The 22,044-nt window shown below is 44.7% G+C and overlaps 1 protein-coding gene across 1 annotated transcript in view; it reads right to left on the reverse strand.

Annotated features, from left to right (window-relative positions):
- Il1r1 (interleukin 1 receptor type 1) overlaps positions 1 to 20,527 on the reverse strand; it is a 69,674-nt gene extending 49,147 nt beyond the window's left edge. The window contains exon 1 of the mRNA XM_052745013.1: positions 20,386 to 20,527. The gene's annotated coding sequence lies outside the window, so the exon portion shown is untranslated. The remainder of the gene's footprint in view (positions 1 to 20,385) is intronic.
- Between the last annotated feature and the right edge of the window lie 1,517 nt (positions 20,528 to 22,044).

Consider the following 22,044-nt stretch of genomic DNA (forward strand, 5'->3'; position numbering starts at 1 on the left):
ATGCAGCCTAGCAGGAGAGCCTCTGTCTGTACACTGAGAATGGCCCCTTCAAACTCTAGAAAAAGGTATTTCAGCATAAGTGGGGCACCTGGGAGATGGCATTACAGACCCTTGCAAGTTTTGTTCATCTTTCTTTGGAAGAACAGATAACTAGCACTTCCCCATGAGGTCTTACTTTTTTTTTTTTTTTTTTGATTTCTGTGAGCCCTACTTCCCAAGCCATAGGAGGAATTAACCCAACCACATCAGCTGACATCTCAATAGCAAGAGCCACAGTGGGGCTGGGAAGGCCTGGTATTTTGTGCTCCCGTCTCTATTCCCCTTCTTATCCTTTTCTGTTCATGCCACAGCAGATGTTCCCACTGACGAGGGTGACATCACCCTGAAAAAAATCCTCAACAGTGCCCATGACCCATGGTAGAAAATTTTCTCTTCCCTCCCTTAGAAACTCAAGAAACAATCATAGAATTAGCAAGGTTATCATGGGCAGTACCCAAGGAGGAAGGGGACATTGTGTGTGTGTGTGTGTGTGTGTGTGTGTGTGTGTGTGTGTGTGTGTGCCAAAACAAATCCTTGCTCAGAATAATTCCCGGTGCAGAAATTTTGAAGGAAGATATGATTTTCCCACTAACACATTGTGTCATGGAGAAGACAGACCACGGCAAGTAATTTGGGAGTTCTAGATGGATGTGGGGGCTAAGAAGAGCCTCCATGAGTGTCTCCCAGTTGCCAGCTTTGAGGACCATGAAGGAGTCTTTTCCCAGATTGGGGAACAGTGTGGTGGCATCTGAGCATTTATTTGGGGCCATTTTTCTTTCCCTCTTACCCTTTTCAATCCCTTCCTCTTCTTCTCTTGCTCTCTCATGTTCCCGTCACCTACTACAAAGTCCTTCAAGACTCATTTTTTGTTTTCTGTCAAGAAAGAACTATATAGGACAGCTTTCCATATGTTCTTAAGATTTCATTAACAGCATTTTAAACTGCCATGTTATTTTTTATTTGTAGAGCATTATATTGATGTCATTCAGAATTATTCCCCTTAGCCCTTTCATCTACTGATCTATTAATAAAGTTTGTTATAAATGTTAATTTGTATTAATATTTTGATTTACCCAAATGTTTTAAGCATGGGACTCTAGGAATTTTTTTTTTTTTGACAAACTGAGCATTTACAAGACAACTCAGTTTGCTTGTGGAAGTACATATGTCATACCACTTCTATAACAAATACAAACACAGCTTCGTGTGCACTTGAACCTGAACAGAACAGAAGGTGTCATTCAGTTCTGAAGCCCATCACTGAGCTTAAGTCCGCAGTAAGTCAATAGTCTAAACAAAAGTATCATGAGCTATAGCATGTACAGTAGGAAAAGAGGACTGCTCTCTTGTACTGAGAACATATCTAGTTTAAAAAGCAGCCTAACTTTAAAATTGTAGAGATTAAAGTGAAGTCCTAAATAGGTTAAAAGGAGGCACTGAAATATGTGAGTCTTTGCTGAAAGACAAACCGCATGCTTTGTGGGATGGCGGTTACATTTGGGTCGGCATGCTTGTGGCATGTGAGTGCAGAGCCCGAGGCTGATAGCGGGTCTTTCCTTGATCACTCTCCATCCTTACCTGTTGAGACAGGGTCTCTCAGTGAATCTGAAGCTCATCAATTCAATTAGGCTGACGGATCCATCAGATTCAGGGATCCTTCTGGTTACAACTCTCCCTCCCCCTCCCCCACCAAGGCTAGGATTACTGTCATGGACGGCCATGCCCAAATTTTAAAGTCGATCCTGGAGATCTGAGCTCAGGCCCTCCTGCTGGCAAGTCAGGCACTTTATTGACTGACCCATACCACTAACCCCCCACCTCCCCAAGTATGCTTTTAAGCACCCCAAATTGGCCTTTTACACCTCAACAGTCATGGAAGAAGACTAGACTAATAAAGCAGGTCAGGAGGCCTGCCTCCCACTCAGCTATCCGGGAGGGTCCCTCCCAAGTCTGACAGGAAGGACTTACAGATGGAGAGATAGAAAAAGAAGGCAAGAGCTCAGATCTCAAAGTAGGTCTCCACCTTCAGCGACGATTCTGCCTCTCCCAGAGGAGCCTGAGAGAATCCACCCCTCAGAGAAGAGGACTCCGTGAGTCCTGCTACAGCAGGCTTGCAACAGCAGCCACACAGCTGAGAGAGCTGCCTTCAGCAAGAAGGGAGACGCCGCCGAAGCTTCTGGGCCAAGGATAGGGACTGAAGCTGCTGAGCAAACCACAAGAGACCTGGAGAAAGATCAGGAGACTAGAGGCCAACGCTTCGGAAGGCCCAGGATTAGCTCGAGACCCAAACTCCTAATGACACCAGGTGTGCCAGATCATACACCCAATGGGAGAAAAACCTGGCTTTTTGATCACTGTGGACCAAGTAGGATGTAGGATGTAACACCTCACTAAAGCCAACTGCACAATCCCTGCAAGACTAGATGGATACTTAACAAGAGAGCATCAAGATGGGTAACCCTGGGAGGCTGTTGGTCAAGACGTACCAAGATTTTGAGAACACTTGCATTTGGCTAAAACCCTTGGCTTGAGGTAAGACACTCTGGAACTCATTTATTCTTCTCTTTAAACAAGATATTTTCATTTTTATTCAACATTTTTATTGTGTGCATGGCCCATATCCAGCAGTGTTTCTCGTATTTGATGTGTGTTTGGAAATGACTCAAACAAAACCCCCACTTTCTGCAAGGTGTGGGCAAACAATAGACAGCCAATAGGATGAAGGAGGAATGACACAGTGAGTGGGGAAGTGTATGTGAAAGAAAGTAAGAGGGTGCCTGAGGAAGTGCAAGCGTGGGAGCATGTATCTAGTCGCACAAGGGAATTCCTCACCTCTATTGCACACCATTGCTGCCTCCCTCCATGTGATGCCAAAGGCTGAACAAATAAACACAAAGTAGGTCTTCAAGAAACTGAGAATGTACACCATGGGCCTCCTATGGGCTGAATGATGTCCTTTCTTCCATCCAACAAGTATTGGACACCAAGCATATAGTCAAATATGTCCATTCCAGGCACTCTTACAACATACACTATATACACAACACATGCATCACACACTATACACACTCACAAAACATATACCGCACACACAACATGCAGACTACAAGCAACACACACAATATATGCAACACACGCTACACACACTCACAAAACATATACCACTGACAACATACAGAGCGCACACAATACATACAACATACACTATACACGGTCACCAAGCATATACTATAGATTCAACATATGGGATGCACACAACCTATACTTCACACTGCATACATTCATAAGATATAGAATATACACTGCACACAATTCCACTGCATACAGCATAGTCATTTACACAACAGATTCCTATAACGTAAGCAAAACACATAGAACACTTACATCATACACTCAAAAGGCATACAGCCGACATACATACAGAACACAATATTCTCATTGGAGTACAAGCAATATACACAGGACACATGCTTTGAAAACAACATACAATAGACACTTTCACAATACACACAAGAAATAGACATACCACATGTACATTAACACAATGCATAAAAAGTACACACCATAAATGTAACACCCACACACTTAAACTTATTCATACAATGCATATCTCAAAGCCTATATATGAAAATACTTTCACTTTAAACACCACTGATGTGGCCAGATGAGTGCAGAAATTATTTGGTTAAATGCACAGGGCAGTAAATGAGAGATCTGATACCCGGAGGAGGCTTTGGGGTTGAGCTGTTCACAGGGGCCACCACAGAGCTCCCACACAGAGTGATGAGCACAAAGATGATTTATAGAAAGTAGCATGGTGATTAGGGCTGGCCAGTGGGAGATGTGAATCAAAGGGCACACACTTGGCAACTGTATTATTCCTTTTCTTAGGGCTGTGACAAAATGCCCACTAGAAGCAAATTAAGGAACTGCATGTGGGCACAATGGTTCCTGAGAGAGTTCGGCTTGTTATGATGGGAAATGCATAGCCATGATGGAAGACAAGGAGAACAGGCCCAGAAGCCAGGGTTACACCTGTATGTTGCCTTGTGAAATTGGGCTATTTGCTATGGAAACCAAACTGCTGTTTCTTTGTTCTGCCAAAATGAAAGACCACAATCTGTGAGGTCATAAACTTCAAAGGCAAGCCTTTAATGACCTACTTCAACCAGCCAGGCCTTCTGAAGGCTGCCCTGCCCACAAACTAGCTCTGTAAGTGCGGAGGACATAGCTCGCTGGGTAAAGCATTTGCCAGGCAAGTAGAAGTGAGTGTCTGGGTTCAAATCCCCAGCACTCGTGTGAAATCCAGGTATGGAGTCACATGTCTGTAAACCCAGTGTTGCGGGTGTGTGTGTGTGTGTGTGTGTGTGTGTGTGTGTGTGTGTGTGTGGATGGATGTGGAGACAGGTTAAAAAAAAAGTGTTAGTCAATGCTCTAGGTTAAGTGAAAGACCATGTCTCAAAAACTAAAGCATAGATCTACCCAACATCCACCTCTGGTTTCTAAACGTGAATGGGTGAAAACATTCACTCCCACATATGTGCACACATATATGCACCACACACGTGCAGCACACACACACTAAATATTAAAAAATGATAATTAGAAAACTATCCCCACAAACTGGAGCCTTAAAGCATGAGGTTATGAGTGGCGGTCCAGATTTAAGTCACAAGAGACATTGCTTTGTACATTTGTTGATCATAAATGTTCTGTCCACAGAATAAAAATGATAGCTCATATAAGGTGATATGACAAATGGCTGGATTTTCTGAACTCATTTCACAGTAAATAAATTCATCAGGTCCTCACAATATATACCTTAAAAAGATGGCAGCTTTTATTTGCCAATCATTATAGCAGGGATATTAAAAGACATAAAATCTATGTATTCAACCAAATGCTAACAGCCTGCTCCTCATGTAATTTCCGTGAAGTCTCAAACAAAATCCCTGGCACCAGGCTCACCACATATTTCCCAATGAATGTGAAATCTCTCTGAGACTGTCACTGAGTCTCGATCTAGAAGTTAATCTCATGTACTTAAGTTTAAAACAATAACCTACAGATTTTTGACAGACCAGAAGCAGTGTGATTTGGTTTTCATGGTGAATAGCCAGGCTTCAACAGGCAGCACAGAATATTTTTAAAGGAAAAACCCTCAACAGACAAAGGAGTGTTTGGGAAGTGTTGTAGGAGCTTACATTTTAACTGTGTTTAAATTCTCCAAAGAAAGGTGTTGCCTATAATAATGTTAGCATGAAAATTTTATCCTTATTCTCCCTTAAATACTTAAATTGCTACTTGCAGAGTTGGCTCTATGTTATTTTGATAAAGCTAAATGCATTTGTAAAAGAAAGTCTTTTTCTTTTTTTTTTAAGCACTTGCCCTTCTGTCTGTCAGCACAGGTCTGTGACCAGATGCACGGAGATGTTTATCCCCCTGTAAGGAATTCGCTGACTCTAGCTGGGTATTCTACAGTTCAGTTCAACTCTGACACTGACAAATGTTAGTGAAGGCTCCGCAAACAGGGCTTGGTCACCAAAGACAGCCTCTGATGCTGCAAATGCCGATTGCCAGGGCTAGAGTGTTACCCTCCTCTGCCGAGTCAAGGTCCCTACAACTTCGCACGGCCTATAACTAGCTAGGACAGCTTCAGATCATAGGAAACCTGTTCAGCCATTTCTCATACAATAATGACAAAGGACACAGATGTGCAGCCGGGTGATGAGAGATGCAGAAGGCGAGGTATGTGAGAAGGGGCTTCCAGATTCCATGCCAGGCAGGCTTCCCGTGACATGTTCAACACCCACAAACTTTCCCAGCTCCTAGTCCGTGAATATTCATAGAATCTTCACCACTTGGGGATGATCAAGCAATCAGTTTCCCCTCACCGAAGATGGGGAATCGGCTGAATGTTCTGAGCTTCTCATCCTGGCTTGAGCTTCCTGCTGCCCAACCCCCTACCTTTAAGTAGCATGAGGATGTCTGCTTATGTCTCCTAAAATAAAGAAACTTCTTTAGGCCAGGAAAGTCTAAGGCACTGGAATTTCCACTGGGTGCTATGAACAGGGAGAAACTGGGTTACCTTGTATTTATGGGTGCATATGGAGAGACGTAGAGGAATTTTTTGCTGGAAAGGATATGCATGTTCTATGGCACCAGAGGTCTGATTTTGATGGAAAACTCCAGGAGGTAAGCACTCTGGTACTTTTCCAAGGTCTTAATAAAAAGATTGACTCTTGAAACAAGCGCTTTCTTGGAACATGGAACTGAGCAAATGTTTTCTGCCCAGCAATTTCCACACTCAAAGATCATTTCAGAGAAATCCGTATAACCCTTCTCTAAGGGGACTTCCCAGGCTTGGAATACATCTACATTCATCCAATAAACCAATAAGCAGGGAACATGCAGGAAAATGGCTAGGCCTTTTTGAATTATAAGTAACTAAAGTCCAATGTTGGCAACAGTTTAACAATCCAGGGAATCCAAAGAAATTAAACAGCGATGTTTGCATCTATTTATATTATGTGATGTCCACAAAACAGCCAAGTACTAAATGCCCCGGGTAAGGATCCCTTCAGTCGCCTGGCAGTTTGGATGGAGGAGCCTAAGGAGATGGCCAGTACTGCCCAAACATGCCTTCTCAGTCTTAACCCTATTTCCTCATCGGACCACAGGGATAACAATGCCTACCCTAGGTGAAGGCAAAAATATAGTGCTGACTGCGGTAGCTGTCACATCGTAAATGCTTTGCTCCGGTTATTATTCGGTTACCCCAAAGACTGGCAGAGCAGGTGCTATGATTTTAGGTGCACTCTCAATAGGAAAGAAGTGATTGTTTATCCAGAATTGGACACAAGAGCTTAATGGGGAAAAAAAAGTAGCTAACAGAGACTGGGGAGGCTCAATTGGTAAAGTACTTGCCATACAAACACAAGGTCCTAAGTTCCATCCCTAGCACCCATAGGGGGAAAAAAAGACACGGTGGTGGGAATCCCCAGACCTGGGGAAGAGTAGTCAGCTAGAAGCCCATTGGCCCACTAGCCTAGCTCAAGGAGTAGTTATGAGACAGTATTGCCCAATTTTGAAACCAACTCTTTAAAACTGCAGCCTCTCAAGAGGAGAAGACAGACAGATAGATCCCCAAGACCTTTCAATGCATCGTTTCCTGACGCAGTTGGCTTTCTACCATTCACTGTGTGGTGAAACACCACCTTCTTAACACGATTTCTTTTTATTCCTCATTCATATAAGAACCTTTCAAAGGCAGCCAAATGCATGTCACGAGGGAATTATGAATTGACAGCAGAGCATGAGGAAGTGGCATCGAGAAACGATCAGCATGCAAATTTTGCATGGCAAAATGTCATAAGTGCCAGGGCTAAGTCAGGGGGACTAACATGATTTCACCCCTTCCACCAATGAGAAACAGAAAACCCAGCCAGGAGAGAGTCCAGAACCATCTCTCTTTTTTTTTTCCTTTGTATACTTTAACACTTTTAACACAATGTGAGGCGTTGACTAACCAGACCTAGCTAGAGAGAGAGACCTCAGCTACAGGGAAATGAGTCTCTCTCTTTCTCTGCTCCCCTCTGCCACGAAAGCACTTTCTTATTAAAATTCTCATAATATATACTGGTAAACATTCAAAAGCAAAAAACCAAATATTCTCTGTTCATGCCCAAATCTGGCTGACTCTTACACTTTTTTCTTGTATTTGGAGGATCAAATAGTCATTGCCATATTTCCCAAAGAGTCAGCATGGCCCAGCACTGCACAGTCCTTGTGCCACTAACCACCCAACCTCCAATATCACTTTTGCCTTCTGCCCTGGGGCTTCGCTGCCATTGCTAGCCACACCAAGATGATCTCAGAGCAAAAGAAAGGCCCTCCTCCGCGTTTTAGGAGTGGGGTTAAGAGCAGATGAGCTTCTTAGGAGTAGGGTTAAGAGCAGATGAAGCATCAGAAGCTGGAGCAGAGGAGACATGAAAAGGTGAATGGGGCTGCCCAGCACTAGGAGAAGCCAGACCACCCACCTACCTAGTCAATGCAAAGCTGAGCCTTTTCCGCTCCCTTGAGCTCCCCTCCCCCACCTCTGCGCACATGCACGTGAAGGTCCAACAAGAACCCTGGACGCTGCCATTCATTTCTTCACCTTGCTTGTGAAAGGGATTTCTTGTTGCTCCTGGCCGCATAGTCCACGCTAGCTGGCCTGTGAGCTTCCAGGGAGTCTCCCATCTTGCTGTAGGGCATTGGGATTACAGAATTGCACTACTGTGTCTGGCTTTACGGGAGTTCTGGGGATCCAAACTCAAGTCCTTACACTGGCATGGCAAGTGTATTACCCACTGAGCCTTCCCTCAGACCTGGCCCTTTGGTTTGGAACAAGTCTCTTTCCTTGTCCTTGAGGTGTCTATGGTTAGTAAGTGTCCTTGTGATCTCCCCGGCATCCAGCTTTTTGTCTTGCCCTTGCAATTTCCTCTTAGAATACCCTCCTCCTCCTCCTCCTCCTCCTCCTCCTCCTCCTCCTCCTCCTCCTCCTCCTCTTTCCTCCCAATTCTCTTCTATCTTCTCACCACTCCTCCACCATCCCAGATGCCCTATCACAAACTCCCCAAGTGCATTTTAGGACACGCCCAAACTTCATCCTCTGAAACAAAGCGGGGTTCACCACCCCCACCCCTACCCTGCTTGTGGCACTTTGCAAGCCTACTTTGTTCAATCTGCCTTCTCTTCTCTTCCCTGCTGCTCCCTGAAGACACTTAAAGGTATTTTCTATCTCTAGCTGATGATGATAGCTAAGCAAAGCAGATGTTTAAATGTTTGTCAAATGAATGCAAGTAACCCTGTTTACACTCCCAATGCTCACAGTTCCCAAGGAAGTACAGAGCACATTCAGCAGGCACGAGCTTTCCAGAACTTGCAGAGCCAAGGTTTTCTGAGAAATGGACTTAAATATCCCAGCAGGCAGTATTTGGCAATCCCTCTAGACACGCTTGATCTAGCCTGCTCCTTGTTTACTTGGGTAATTGACTGGCTTAATAAGGGCCAACTGCCCGGATCAGCGATTCCCAACCCATATTATGCAGTGATGGGTCCATAGTATCACCACAGAGAGTCCTGAAAGCCCAGGCTACACTCAGGCCCGTCATCGAACCCCTGGGGGGTGGGGGTGAGATCCAGACATCAGGGTTTTCAAGGCTCCCCCCCCCCCCCCCCCGTTGATTTCCATGCACAGCCAGGACCCACAACAGCTGCTGATGACAGAGAGTGAGTGAGTGCCTGAATTTGATTCCAGCTGTTTTCCATCCATTGCTGCAGACTGAGCAGAGTTCAGGTTGTCCCGAGAACAATTGAGTGTGAATTCCCACCCTAAAAGAAGCGCCTCATCCACCCCATTTCCCACCATGGTTATACACGCTCCTGTGTGAGCCTAGTTTCTGTACGCTAGGGCACAACCTAGTTTCTGTATCTAGGGCACATGACCTTGCCAAATTGTTAAAAAGCATCACCTTGGGGAAGTAAGCGTAGACTTCCGATGGTAGACTGAAAAAATTCTCGGTGTGAGGCTGATGATCCCACAGAGGCAGTGAGAGGCGCTGCCTGTGATTCCCCTCCCGCCTTTGTCCCTATGAGTCAGCTCAGGAACTAATACAGAAAAGTGCTTAAACCTTGAGGGAAATTGATTCAAACAGGTAGTTATAGCAGGTTCACATGAGTTGTTTTGTTTTTTTTTAAGCCAAACAAGTTTCAATATGTATCTTGTCACTGCTGAGTACAGAGCAGAATCATAGATTTTTTTTTCCTCCTTGGGGAAAAAATCCTGAGAACTTCTGAACTCTATGCTTTTAGAGACTCGTTAAGAGAGAGACTGATGGTGAGACCAGATTTCCCCCCACCCACTTCTAGCAGAACCTGTTTAGCTATTCCGTGGAAATTGCTAGTGGGTTCCCATGATGCTTGGGTGTGTACTTTATTGTTAAATGTTTCATTTGTATTGGTTTAGAAATAAACTGTTATCAAACTTCTCAGAGGCTTTCTGCTGATCCTTCCTGGGACTAAAAAAAAAAAAAATAAGACTTTTACATGATATATATTTTTAAGAGCTTGCTTATTTACAGGTGCGAGTGGGGGTACTGTCCCGCAAGGCTGATAGAAGGAAGCCTGAATCCACTCCATGTTAGCAAGCTGAAAAATGCATGGCCCAGATGCTGACTGTTCATCTGTAGTCAGATTCGCGGTGGCTCAGCTCACAATTTACACCTCACGATGCTATGAGAGTGAGGCTCTTTCACAGACACTGTTCTTTGTGTTGTGAATTTGGATCTTTTCCTGGGCTGCTGATTTGCAGTATTGTACTTCACTAATGTTGGACAGTGGCAGCAAGATTCCCAGTCAGCCAAGCAACGATGTTTGGCAAGGTTGGTGGATTGTGTGCACTGTCCAGTAACAGTTCCAATTCACCTTCAGTGTCTTAAGGCGTAACCCCATTATAAATTTAAAAGCTTCAATACCTCTTTAAAAAAAAAGTTCATAGGGACTCGGCAGTTAAAGTACCTGCTATGCTTACAGAAGTCCAGATTTAGTTCCCAGCACCCACGTGGTGGTGACTCACAACTCTCTGTAACTATGAAAGGATTCAACACCCTCTCGTCACTTCCAGGAGCACATATATTCATGCAGACACTCAAGCATACTCATAAGACAAAAATATATAAAATCTTTTTCAAAGACACATTCATAAACTACTGTTTTCCTTCCTTGAGTCACTTTATCTTGTCAGCAATGATGTAGGAAGAGGTTTGAGAGCCCAAAAGACCAGTGTTCAAATCCAAAGCCTTCTGTTGATTTGCTGCAGCCCAAGAAACATGACTCCTACCCCTCAATCCCAGTTTCCTTAGGAAAAATTTGAAAATGACAAAACCCATGGGAGAAATGTAAGCAATGCCTTAAAGGCTCCCAGATGTCACATGGAGGAGATGGGTGTCTGCTAACTCTTTGTTCAGAAACTCCCTGGTGAAGTGGTCCCTAGGCAATGAGGCTGACCACTCATCCTTCTCCAGAACAGCTAGAGAGGTCAAGAGGCCAGCAAATAAAACTGTAAGCCAGAAAGCATCTAAGAGTAGTTGACTCATGATTTCCAGTCAAGTTCTAGAATTATAGAAGCAACATCAACCTCTGGGGGCATAATTATGGCTCTGGGATGTGTTGGCTTTGTGGCTATGTTCTTGGAAGCAATGTCTGATCAGCCCCGCTGCTGACCTCAGACAAGAGTAACCAATCTTAGTGCCAAGGGGTTCAGTGTGTCTACATAAAAGACATGTTCAAATCCAACAACACCCCCTGCCCCCCCCAATGGCAAATGAGCCAGGCACCCACAAAGGACGTAAATGTGCTGTCACGGCCCTAGAACAATGCTACTGCTTATTCTTGGGCTGCTTCTGGCAGTGTTCAGACAAACACAGACAGAAATCCCTGCTAAGATTTTTTTTTATTTAAGTCTGTTCACACCATCTTTATCAACTGATCAGGCATAACATCTCAGTTTGTTGTGGCCGCTATAACAAGTGACCCTGGGCAGAGTGGTTTAAACAACACATAAATATTTCCCACAGTTCTGAAGGCTGTAAGTGCAAGGTTCAGGTACCTGCAGATCCACTGTCTGGTGACAGCTTGCATCCCGGTTGCCAGCGTCTGGCTTCTTGTGTATACACACACGGCCAAAGGAAAGCTGGGCAGCTTCTAATTAGCTTCTGTGCTAATCAAATGTATGAGGGCCCTACCCTCAGAACTTAAGTATCGCCAGGAGTGCCTGCCTTCTAATAGCATCACACTGGGATCCAAGGCTAAAGAAGCATTATGCACAGGTATAGGGAAACCAAATGCCCCAAATCTCTAAATCCTAAAGTGTGTGTTTCAATTATAATTTCTACAGATACATGTCAAGGTTTATAGTTTCCTGGACTCTTGTTTGGTGAATAATTGGCTTTTCATAGCCATAGCTTCCATCTTCATGTGTTCAGACAACCACAGGTGGGAAATACCAGAAGAAGAAGAAGAAGAAGAAGAAGAAGAAGAAGAAGAAGAAGAAGAAGAAGAAGAAGAAGAAGAAGAAGAAGAAGAAGAAGAAGAAGAAGAAGAAGAAGGAGAAGAAGGAGGAGAAGAAGAAGGAGAAGAAGAAGGAGGAGGAGGAGGAGGAGGAGGAGGAGGAGGAGGAGGAGAAGAAGAATAGTCTGTGCTGACCATGCACAGATGTTTTATCATGTTAGTATTCTGCAAACAGTCTAGTACAATAACGTACATATCACACTTACATTGTACAGATATTATGTGACATAGAAATGGTGTAAAGAATACAGAGGACTGTATGGAGATAAAATACCATTTTGTATAACAGGTTGATCATCCTTGAACTTTGGTGCCAACTAAAGACTCAGGAACCAGTCCCCTGCAGGCAACCAGAGGCGACTGCACTCCCCTTACCTCTTACCTCGGCGCTGTTGGTGACACCCTGCAGCCTCTGTTGAGTCTGCCTGGAGCAGCCCTGTCTGGGTCATGCGTGTGGAATTTACTATGGAGTCACTTCTCAGAAATAACCCTTGTCCTCCTCCCTGGACCAGAAGGAAAACCTGCTAGAATGCTAGCTGACCTGACAGCTATCCCACTTCCAGCCCAGGTATGCCTGGGTCCACAGAAACCTGCTCCATCACCGCATCCCCAGGGCCACATTTACTGAAAGCTGTATCTCAAACACCCCCACTCCCCATGCACGTACACATCAATTCTACGCTTCTCTGGCCACAAATGATCGCCTAGGACAGTTTAGCCTTCGAGATGGGGCTGGGTGTCTGATCAAAACCAGGTTCTCTCTTTCCTCTTTCTCTTTCATAACATGAGACATCTCTGGGCTTAGAGCCACTCGGAATGTAAGCTATGGTCCAGCCCACACCCAACTAGCCCAGTAGACTCATAAGCACATCAGCCCCTGGTCATGGTCCAGAGGGAAAGATGACTTGTATCTCTATGGTCAGCAGGACTTCCTAGAAATTTTGTTCAGCTCTGAAGAACAGACAGCTGTTAGGTTCATGGTTTGTCAAAATCAGGAAGTCTCGGTCTCAAGGTTTGTCCACGCAGTGGTGCTGAGAAGCCCCTGATTCTAACCTCTACAGGTGGCTATAATCCCACCTACAGCTGTAGAAAAAGATCGAAAAGACCCCACCTACAGCCATCCCCAGGCCTTGGGATGCTGAGGACACCACAGCACCAAGCAGAACCCCAGTGAGATTTAGCAGCCACACTCACTACGTCTAAGTTTTTCTCTGGTACCCCCAAGGTTGCTGGCCTCCTCACTGCCCACTCTCTGTGTTCATTTTGATAGTCAGCAGCCGATTCTGTCTCAGGGCGGACTGAAACCTGCTCCCAATTTCCTTTCCTTGTGTGTTTCCCCGTCACCCCCACTTCTTCTCCCACCTGTAGAAGCCGGCACAGTGCTTAGCACTGTGGAATCTGGAACTGGGAATTCACCCAGCGAGTCACTTCTCAGAAATAACCCTGTCCCCTTCCCAGGACCAGAAGGCACAGCTGCACAATGACCATCTGTCCAACGGTGAGTCGGTTTAGTAACAGATGAGAATGCTTTTTGTTAAGTGGCGTTGCTTCTAGGAAACGTAAAATGCATTTTAGCAAAAAACGCCCCGGTGGCCATTTCAGACAACGCTATTATCATTTGTCTCATGCTGAGGTCGGGGCTTGGGTCCTTCACCCAGTGTCACCCTGATCATGATCTCTTGAGGCAAAAACAACAGGAGCTGGTGCAGAGGGTCCACCCCTCCCCAATATCACCAGGGGGAGCAGGTGCAGTCCCCAAGGTTCAAGTGTGGAGGCTCCACTTCCATCTTCCTACCCCACAACCTAAGTCTTCCTGAAGTTCCCAACAAAGTCCAAACTCCTACCTCCGCCCCCAGGGTCCACCATGATCTGCCCTCAGTCTTTGTACCCAGCTCGTCTGGTAGCCTTCCCTCAGTCCCCTTACCACCATGGAGAGCTATTTCTGATCCTCAAATAGACATTACTTGATTGTTGCATTTGAGACAGGATCTCCTATCATTATGTAGTCCACACTGACATCAGATGTGTGATCTTTCTGCCTCAACCTTCGGAGTGCTAGAATGTGGGTGTGTGCTTGATCCTTCAAACATAACTTTCATGATGTTGTACCCCTTCTCTATGCTCTATCTCATACCTGATGGCCCATCCTTTCCCCCAAAGAAGTCTCAATTATTAGACTAAGGTAGATCTCGGCCATTAGTTGTCTAAACAGACCTTTAGTCTTTCATAGTACTTACCACATGATTCTCTAGTTCACACATCTGCCCAGTAGTGGTCAGATCCCCTTCATATTGGTGTCCATGGCTACCCACACAACAAGCCCTCAAAAACTAATTGCTAAGTGAATAGAAGTAATGATCAATAATTATTTACAGTCAAGAGAACAGATGTCCAACTTCACTCATATTTTGGGACAGTATAAAACACACTGGATCTTTGAAGAAGTTAATAAAACACACTGAACTCACCTTTTTTCATTTCAATAAACACTAGCTTAATGGACTTGGGAGATGAGTCAGTGAATAAAGCACTTGCTATGTAAGCATGAGGACATGGCTTCAAATGCCCCAGGGTCACATAAAGACTAGGCTTAGCAGCTTATACCTGTAACCCCAGCGCTGAAGAGGCAGAGACAGGTGAATCCTGGGGACGTGCTGGCAAGTCTAGCCAAAACAGCAAACTCCGGGTAGAATGAAAGACCCTGTCTCAAAAAACGAGATGACGAGCAATGGAGAAAGTCACCTGACAACAACATCTGACCTCTACACACGCATGTAAGAGCGAGCATGCACACACACACACACACACACACACACACACACACATGCTCACTCGGGAAGCAGAGTGTACATAGGGAAATGCCCTCTCGGGGTGTTTTCGATGGGATTGCTATGGATGAGGAGTGGATGGAAAATGTGTATGTCTGAGTCACATTTGGCCCACAGGTACGTGTGCTTGAACTTCAGGAAAATTACAGGGCAAGTTGTTTTTCATTGTAATACTGATGAGCACAGCAAAAGACTACAAGAAACTCCAGTGACCTCCAGGAAGTAAAAATGCAGCTCGTTAGACACAGAGGCGGGACGGGGTACAGAATGGTGTGCCCTGTAAGTGAGGAAGAAGGGGGCCCCAATCCAACAGCCCTCAGGAGAACACTGTCATGACAGACCAGAGAGAGAAGAGACTGCAGAAACCAGGGAAAGGAAAGGGGCACTTTGCTAAGCAGGCTCTTAAACTGCAGAAGTAGGTAAACTACGTGTCACCTATTTAAATAAATCAGTGGCCTACAAAATATTCTTCCAATCCAGATGACCCCTGAAGTTACATTTATGGAGGAGATGTATAAAGACCAATGAAGCCTCTGCTGTTAGTACTTAAGTATCCTCCTTTTAAATTACAAGATTTAGGACTGGGAATGTAGCTTGCGGATGGATACAGATGCTTAGGCTTAGTTAGAATGCGGAAGGTCCTGCATCCAATCCATAGTACTGCCAGTAAGTTATTTAAATTCAGAATTCCAACAGTTCATAGGAACGTGTAACCAAAAGTAAACAGAAATCCACTGTAGTTGTATTCATACCCGTTTTGTAAATGTGTCAACTAAGCAGAGGGAAGACAGAGAAATTGCTCATGAGAAACTACAATTGGCCTCCATTCCTAAGCCTGCACCTCATCCTAACCTTCTCAGGGACAGTCTCTGAGCTTCCTTGGAGATGGCTTGGAGGCTTTGCAGATGGAAAGTAGAAAATAGTCCCCGCCTATTTTTTTTTTTTTTTTTGGTTTTTCGAGACAGGGTTTCTCTGTGTAGCTTTGCGCCTTTCCTGGAACTCGCTTTGGAGACCAGGCTGGCCTCGAACTCACAGAGATCCGCCTGGCTCTGCCTCCCGAGTGCTGGGATTAAAGGCGTGCGCCACCACCGCCCAGCTGTCCCCGCCTATTTTAAGCACCTATCATTTTATGTTGACAAAATAAACTGTATACCAACCAGGGAGAATATGGTCAGAAAATTCAACCAGGTGATATTTTGCACTGGCCCCTGTAGATTCAGAGAAATTAAGGATGAGCTCTGCTTCACCTCCAAGAGAGGGCCAACTTGCCTGAGATGACTGCCTCACCACCTCCAAAGACAGCAGAATTATGACCTCAGGACTTGTGATAGAAGAACCATGAACATGAGCACTCAGCTGTCTAGGGCCCAGTGGTACATGGGCTTAAAGCTAAGTGCCTATGATGGAGATTAATGGGCTATTTATTGACGTGCTGAGTCTTGGCTTGCTCATCTGTCCCCAAAGCAGGAAAGTAATGAGTATCCTTTATCTGAGTTGGGACAAAAGTATCTTAGATTGTGGGATTTTTTTTTTCTCTTCACATCTTGGAATATTTTCATGAACACGAAGAGATATCTTGAGGATGAGATCTAAGGGTAAACACAAGATCCACTTGTTTCTCCTGCCTCTCCTACACACTATCTGATAAAATGTTTTGAGTAATCTCATACATGAGGCAGAGATTTGTGAGTGAAATTTTCCACTTGTGACATCGTGTAACTGTGGCTCAAAAAGTTTCAGCTTTGGAATCTTTGGTGAAGCTTAAATTCATGAAAAATCTATGGAATAATATGTACAAAAAAAAACCCAAACAAACAAAAAAAACCCAACAGTTGTTCTTCCTTGGGGATGATATATTAAGACGTAAACACATACCCAAGTCAACCACATGGACTTCAGCAGCCCGGAACCACATGTCATGACTTTTTCCCTAAGTCCCCTGGGCTCGAGTCAGACCGTCTGCACCAAGAATCCTACCTCCACACCAACTTCTCATGAGATTTCACTCAAGTCACTTTTCTATGCTTCAGTTTCCTAATCTTCAAAACAAGCTAGCAACAATGATTCCTTCCTATGTGGATGTAAAAGGGACCAAGACTGGGTCTCAGGTCTACTGCTTTGACCAGCAGTAGCTCTCATCCCTCAAATGTCCACATTTGTTAGGTCCTGATCGGCACAGGCCAACACTGGGCTGGGGATAGAGTCAACCCCTCTGTCCTTCTCCCCCTCAAATCATGCTCTTGTCAAGTCCATGTTTCCATGCACTCGCTTGCTTAGAAACACTCATTAAGAACTTCACAGACATACTCTATAGAAGAAAACCAACCAATCTGTGGATGATTTTTTTTTAAGTCTCTGAGTCTCTCTTTTGGACTATTCCATTTCTATTTCTAAGAGTTGGATAACAATGTTTCTGTCCCCCTTACATTGGCTTCTTCTAGATTGGTTTGTTGAAAGCCCACTAGAGGTTCAAACTCCCATCCAGGCAAGCCCTGGAGAGAGAAACTGGCTCTCTCAGGCCACTGGAGACCAAAACAAAATATACAAATGATGACAATGCCTGTGAGGGGGGATGGCACGGTGTCCTAAATGCAGATGGATGAAGAAATGACAAGTTGGAGACTATTTTTATCTACAGTATTACCCGTGCTGTTGGAACACAGCAAACACTGCTGCTGAATCTGAGTCAACCTTAAAGACAAGATAAAAATCATAAAGATGAGGTTTTTCCCCCCAGGTAAAAGTCAGAGCAAAAGCAGCTAGCCTCACCCCTCAGCACATTTTCAAAGGAGGTCATAGACCTCTGAAACTGGGTTGGCAGAAGTTACGGTAAAAGGTCACTACTTTGGTGTTCAATAACCCAAAAAAAAAAAAAAAAAAATTAGCTGAACCCAAAGGACAAAGAAGAAGCCAGTTTCCCGAAAGGTTTTCCCAAAGTCAATCAACACAGTGCAAATGCCCTTTTCCAACTGTTCAGGCTAGTACAATTTGATTTTTAAAAGTAAATAATAAAATCAGTGCTAGTAAGAATGTTGCCCAATTGTATTCACACATTGGGGATGGGGACTTCCTAGAGCATATTAATTAGGCAGTGGGTTCCATCTCTAGGGACTTATCCCAAAGCAATATTCGCGAGGAGATGCAAAGATTCAACTGTAATGATGTCCATTTCCACAGTGCTAACCATAGAAAAGAAAAAAAAAGTCTCATCTACCAATAAGATTTAATAAGATTTGCAACATATTTTAAAACCTTGTGGGGTGCATCATGTGTCCAGTGACCCATGGGGGCATGTGTGGAGACCAGGGGTTGACTTCTGGTGTCTTCCTCAGTCATTTCTCTACCTTTTTTTTTTTTTCACCAATTCTGAGACAGGGTCTCTCACTGAACCTGGAGTTCTTCAGCTGGCTAGACTGGCTGGCCTATGAGCTTCCAGGATCTGCCTTTCTCTGTTCCCCTGGTGCTGGAGTCATTAACACCCACCTACGTACCCAGCTTTCACGCGGGTGCTGGATAACAAAACTCAACTCCTCATCCCTGCACAGTGAGCTATCACTACCCATGGGCCATCTCCCCAGTCCCTAGAGCGCCAATAAAAAGAAATTCACGTCTATAAAAATTTGCTCACACCATGTTGCTGGAAGATAAATTTGAGTAATAACACATATGTAGTAGGAGTTAATTTCTTCAAAATGCAAATATATTCAGAAAGCAAGATATTCACTAGTGTTACAGGTTAAGACTCCCATGCTTGGGATCAGAATGGTTTGAATTTCAGAATTTTTTTGATTTGGAAATATTTACATAGTTTTCAGCCATTGAGTCTTCATAATCCACAACTCTGAAGTCTCTGAATCCAGACTGAGACATTCAGACCAGATTTTTCAAAGTATGCACAATGGCTCCCCCACATGTCTCTCTTGCAGGAATCTGTTGTTATTGTTTATCTTCTATTATCTATACGTACTTATCTCTGTAACAATGAACAAATACTGTCTCTGTCAATTTTTAAAAGGCGTCTTCTAGAAATGGCTGTCAAGTTTTTCTTCTAATTAAACTGTCAGGCTTATGCCAATAAGGTTCGTGGGCCCAAAGTTTTTAACAAGTGTTATGTGTATATGTTGTTGAGAATGACTTTATGAATCTTTTAAAGATGAATTACCCTATTAGAAGGAGTATGTTAATCTCAGAAAGTATTCCCTGACCTTCTGGATTATTCTCATTTCATCCCTTCCCAACAGGTCATCTTGTTTATAATAAAGATAGAGGGTTGGCCTGAACACACAACCCACAGAGGGCCAGTTGCCTCTTGGATAAATGCTGGGACTCACCACACACTTATGCTTTGGTCCTTGCCTGTCTGCACCTTTGGGAGAATTCCTCCCCACATTCTAGCAACCCAAAAGCTCATCAACACAGCACAAAGCTAGTGTTGTGTGTAAAATAATTTGGGATCTGTGAATTGAATTAAACTGAAGACAGTAAACTTATTCTGTTCCCTCTCCCCCTTTATTTTCTTATTTCCTGTTTTTATTCTTCCTGGCTCTGTCCCATTTCGGTTGTGGTTGCTATTGTTGTTACCAAAAATACAGGTGGTGGGAACTGTAAAGGTTAAGGTGTCCAGTAAGAAGCCAGGGCTATGTTAGTTCTCCTCATTGAGAGTGCATACACAATCTTCTCTATGGCTATATACAAAGGTTCCAAACAGAGAGCTACATAGTGAGACTCTGTCTCCAAAACAAAACAAAAAAGAAGACTTGCACGTGACTTTAAGGCTGTTGTTTTAAACCTTTTTGAAGGAAGTGTGTGCAAGTGTTGACTGTCGACTGCATGATGACTTCAAACGCAACCAGCAGCTCCGGGTGATAGCTACGCAGGACCCTCAGCAAACTCTCTGGTGAGAGAGCGCCTCTCTAAACTGCAGTCATGGATGTGAAGTGATACCTCAGTTCTAACGTCCACAGAAATGTTTTAAATGGACCCCACAAAATGCCCTTCACCATGTAACCCTCACCACCGATGCAAAGTCATGACTATGATAGCTTATAAGTAGCAAACCGTAAGTGATGTGAGCTAGCAAGTAGCATGCTTAAAAGGAATGTACATATAAACCCTAAAAGTACTTATAAAGTACAGCTTCTGTATATTTTCATAGTGAATCCCCCACATAATGAAACTTAGATCTGACTATGCTCACACAAGCATCTTTACATTAAGTGTGCCCACAGAGATGCAGAATATCAGGAAACTCTGCATCTTGTTTCAGTGAGCAGCATGCTGTCTTTACTCTGTTACCATTTGTCCCTCCCAATTAACTCATCGGTGTGTAAGGAAACATCTCTACACACCCCAGAAAGAAGGAAAAATACAGAGACAGAAAATCCTAAAGTACAGTGAGCCATCTTACCATCAGTGTTGTTCATAGTTTGGGGTCCTGGGAACTCTGACGACCATCCAGCAGCCTCTCTCCCTGGGATGAAGTCTGCTGGCCTGATGTTAGCTGTTCAAAACAAAACTGCCTTCTGCAGTCAGCTCTGGACGGTGTTACTTTTTTCTTCCCTTCCAAAAGAGCATTGGACTGGGGCTGGGGGGGGGGGGGGGGGTTTACCCAGGAGTGACAGTTCACGTCTTGTCAGATGACCCAGAGAAAGTGGGTTCCTGATGACGCCTATGTCAGAGCCTCTTGGGGCTCTGATCCTGAAGTGACACATCTGTGGAACTATGAACAGGAAACCCAGAGCTGGGCGGTCCGCCAGAATCATTCAGCAAACGTGCCCAACCCTTACGAAATGTTAGTACCCTGACGGTACACGAGTCTCCCACGTTTCAAGGCAGGCTTTCTCTCCTTGCCTAAGCTCACATTAAATCTAGCTGAGGCCACTGCCTATACCCAGCCTGGAATTGCCGTTCTGCTCTGCCTTCTTCAGAGACAGAGCCTGGCCTGAGATCTCATCCCATACCTCCCCACCCCACCCCACCCCACACACTCTGCCATCAGAGCAATGTCCACTGAGACAGCTCCTCAGGCAATGTTAGGAGACTTCATTCAGTTCTACAGAGAGATGGGACCCAGAGCCCTACCCCTGCCAGCCTGGCGCGTCCTGGTGGGGGAGGTGCGACAGGGCTTCCTCACTTACTGCCCCTCCAGGGCCCTGCACTCCAGAGAATGTTGTCAGCGTCCCAAGAGTCTGGCCTGTCACCATGCTGGCCTCGACTCTACCAGCATAGGAAACAAGTCAGCTAACCACCTAGTCCAGGACTGAAAACCCCTGTCAACTGGCCTTGATGGGCATTCCTGGTCACTGTCATTACCCTTTCCAAGATATCTACGTGCAACTCAGAATGACTGTCGCACTGGGACAAGAAGACAGTGGCTGAACCTTTGTTCTTAATGTGCGCTCGATCCTCTTTTCGGCCACTTTCCTTCCATGAAAACCCACACAGAATGTCTCTCCTCCTCTTTTTCCATCTCTTCAACTTCCACTATTTTCCACTCTTCCCTCATGAACAACCCTTTTGGGCACTCTGTTTAGACTTTGCTCCTCTCTGCAAGAGCTGGCAGAGATCTGGGTCAGGCTTTCTTCTGGGAAACGTAAGTTTTTAGACCCATTTTGAAGATAAAGAAAGCAGGCTAATATAAGTACCTTTCATAACATACAAGTGCCTTTCCCAAGATGCCTTCGCAAGGCAGAGGTGGAGCCCCATCTGCCGTGGCTCTTCGAGTCTTAACTGTGATCTAGACGAATGGCTTGGGAACAGGGTTTGTCCAGTCAGGAATTGTGCGGTTTCCTAACAGTCTGCCTCGCCCTTCTGGGTGCCCTTTCCTGGAAGGCCTGGTGCTAAGCAGCCACCAGGCAGCTCTGATGAACTGGTCATTAATGAAAGCAAGTGATCCAATTTAGGCACAGACAGGAAGGACTGCAGCGCTCGCTGAGTGGCTGCTGAGAGATGGGAGGGCTGGGTAATCTTGGGGTGTGGTCTTGGGACAATTTCAAGGTTCCCGACAATGGGGAGACAGGTCTAAGCCACATGGGGAATCAGTCCACTGATGCTGAGACCCAGACTT

The sequence above is a fragment of the Peromyscus californicus genome, unplaced genomic scaffold (genome assembly GCF_007827085.1).
Source record: "Peromyscus californicus insignis strain IS unplaced genomic scaffold, ASM782708v3 Scaffold_19__1_contigs__length_69161282, whole genome shotgun sequence".
NCBI lineage: Eukaryota > Metazoa > Chordata > Mammalia > Rodentia > Cricetidae > Peromyscus > Peromyscus californicus.